Raw genomic sequence first — 2,500 nt, forward strand, 5'->3', positions numbered from 1 at the left:
GTATTTGTTGTTTAGTTCAATACTAATTTTCAATAGTTAGCTCCATTTACATCTTTTGTTTGAAGTTCATGAGACAGGGTCAGTTTATAATACTTTCATTACAACAAAATACACCTAAACGGCCTCAAACACCCATCCGCAGACTCTACTAAGACCATGATTCTATACTTTGAACTGATAAAAGAGAGCGAACGCCTAAGAACAACGAAACCTCCCGGCCTAACGTAGGTTGCATGCAGGAATGTGTGTGCAAGTGGCAATGTCCTGCGAGTCGGTATTTCCTTGAGGAAGCTCGTCTGGTCTTGAACTTTCCTGAAGAGGGAACAAGGTATGGGAATAGGCCGTGTTTCCTCTAAGGTTAATTGAGCTTTCTGCCTGCGTGTTTGTTTATGTGTTTATGTTTTTTTATGTTCTTTTTTGTGGTGTTTTCTGCACCGGTTGCTGATGCATGATGCAGAATTCCGGCAAAATAAATGTTATGACAGATACAACTGTGGAAGTTTTATATTTTCGCATAATTAAGCGTAATGACATAGTAATTAGATGTGAACTTTGGGGGCTGGTAAATATGTTTTTGATTAATCCTGTGTAACTTGATTATAACATGCTGCAAATGAAAAGTGGATATTAACATGTCACTTTATGTGCCATCAATTTAACAAAACAAGCGCACTATCCTTCATTCCGAAAATAATGAGAAAATATAGGCCTATTTGAAGCATGAAACACTCGCAGTCAACCATTATTTTTTCTGCCGGTACACGTCATCACCCTCCCTCTCCCTCCCTCCCGCCTCTCACATACACTATCCCCAAAACACCATAAAATGCAGCCGTCTACACTCCCCCGCTTGGAAATGACCAGACATTTCGAAAAAAGGGGAAAAAAGACCCCCCCAACTACAGCTCCCCGTCCATTGCTGAATATTAAAGGGAGAGGGAGATGGAGGCGTGAGGGGGGGGGGTGAAGGAGTGTTTTTCCGCCTCCCACACTTGCAATTAATAACGAGATTTTATGATGAGTGAATGGCAGGGGTCGAAGAGCATATTAACATCCGAGTTAGTTTTCCTCTCCGGTGGAAAAGTGTAGAAAGGGACTTAGGCAGAGATTTTTTTTCAAATCGATCTTGCAGCATGCAATAATTATTTCTTCGTATGATTATATTCATTTTACATGTAATTGTGACGGATGGTAATGGAGGCTGGTCGTTTTGAACGTATGAATACAAGTGCAGGCCAGTAATAATCATTTCTGTATTCCATAAACGTTAGAATAAAGAACACATTGCCGTCAGCAGCTATTGGACACGGGACATTTAATTCCTTTACGTCCATTAGTGCATTATCGGGAGCGGGAATGAAACTCGAATGATATATCCCGTCATCTGGCCGAAGTGGGAGGCGGCACCCACGTCGACAGCTCTTTGACGTGGACGCGACACTTTAATACGTTTACATCACGCGCTTCAAAAGAGGTGTTCGGGATGGTACGTAATGTCGGGTTCCTTTCTGTTACATACAGGGGGTTTTAATTGCTAAAGCAAGTAGATTTTTTTTTTCTTTTTTTCTTCTTCTTCTTCTTGATTCTGGGTCTTCTCTTTCTCGGGGGTTTGGAAGGGAGGCGAGGATATTATTTACGGGATTATATGTTCTTTCCATTGTGTTTCACGCACGGAAAATTGATCTCTATGTCTAATTCACTAACGTAAGTTTTCAGATGATAGCGAAAGTAGCGTGTCGGGAGGGAAAGATGGGACTTTGGTCTTATGGCGAGAGAGCGAACGGTCGGGAGTCCCGTGTTACGGAGACACGTGTACGGGATCTGGAGGATGCCACTCAGTTTATTTCTCAAGAGTTTCTTACGAAAAAATACGATGTTTTTGTATATTTCTGTTCATTTATGATATGTATTATGAAAATAGTAATATGGAAAACGAATTTTATATAATATTTTGAAATCCTTTAACTGATCCTAGGGAAAAGGAAATAGCATAACTGGCATCTGAACTCTGTTTGGGAGTTCTGTAGCATCTTTTGCATCAGTAGCGTTGGTGCTTTTACAGTGATCGGTTGGTTGTACGTCGACTCTCTCGCGGAATGGTGAACAGCTACTAGAAGCGCCGGCTCTGTTGGAAAATTTATGTGACTTCTTTTGAAAAGTAAAATTGCCGTTGCATAGTACCTCAGATCGTGTCAAGAACTACAGTGTAGATAATTTATGAGGATAATATAAAAAAGATAATATTAATATTGAGTCATTTCCCAGGGTCAAAGCGAGGAAATTGCTTACCTCATCAGCAAATAGATGCAAGGGAGAAAGAAGTGTAAAGGAGTTGGAACAACTAAACTAAATGCGTTAATCGCGTTTGAATTCAATGTAATTACAGTCCATGTTCATGTCTCCAATTTATACCTCGGATAAAAATTTAGATATGGATAAGTTGAAGAGAGGTTACACCCGAGGTATTTGAAAAATACATATATTGTGTAATATCAGTTAT

General features: G+C 40.0%; 1 protein-coding gene across 5 annotated transcripts in view; it reads left to right on the forward strand.

The window, feature by feature from the left end:
- Window positions 1–2,500, forward strand: part of LOC122254621 (protein neuron navigator) — a 737,418-nt gene that overhangs the window by 418,971 nt on the left and 315,947 nt on the right. Inside the window, exon 1 of one of the 5 annotated variants that reach the window (XM_086538639.1) lies at window positions 2,051–2,500. This exon is cut by the window's right edge and continues 306 nt beyond it. The exons of the other annotated variants lie outside the window; for them this stretch is intronic. The gene's annotated coding sequence lies outside the window, so the exon portion shown is untranslated. Of the gene's footprint in view, window positions 1–2,050 lie in introns of those variants that run through there. 5 annotated transcript variants of the gene reach the window in all.

This window comes from Penaeus japonicus, unplaced genomic scaffold, assembly GCF_977035675.1.
Source record: "Penaeus japonicus unplaced genomic scaffold, GWHDUDI00000001_assembly GWHDUDI00000007, whole genome shotgun sequence".
Classification (NCBI taxonomy): domain Eukaryota; kingdom Metazoa; phylum Arthropoda; class Malacostraca; order Decapoda; family Penaeidae; genus Penaeus; species Penaeus japonicus.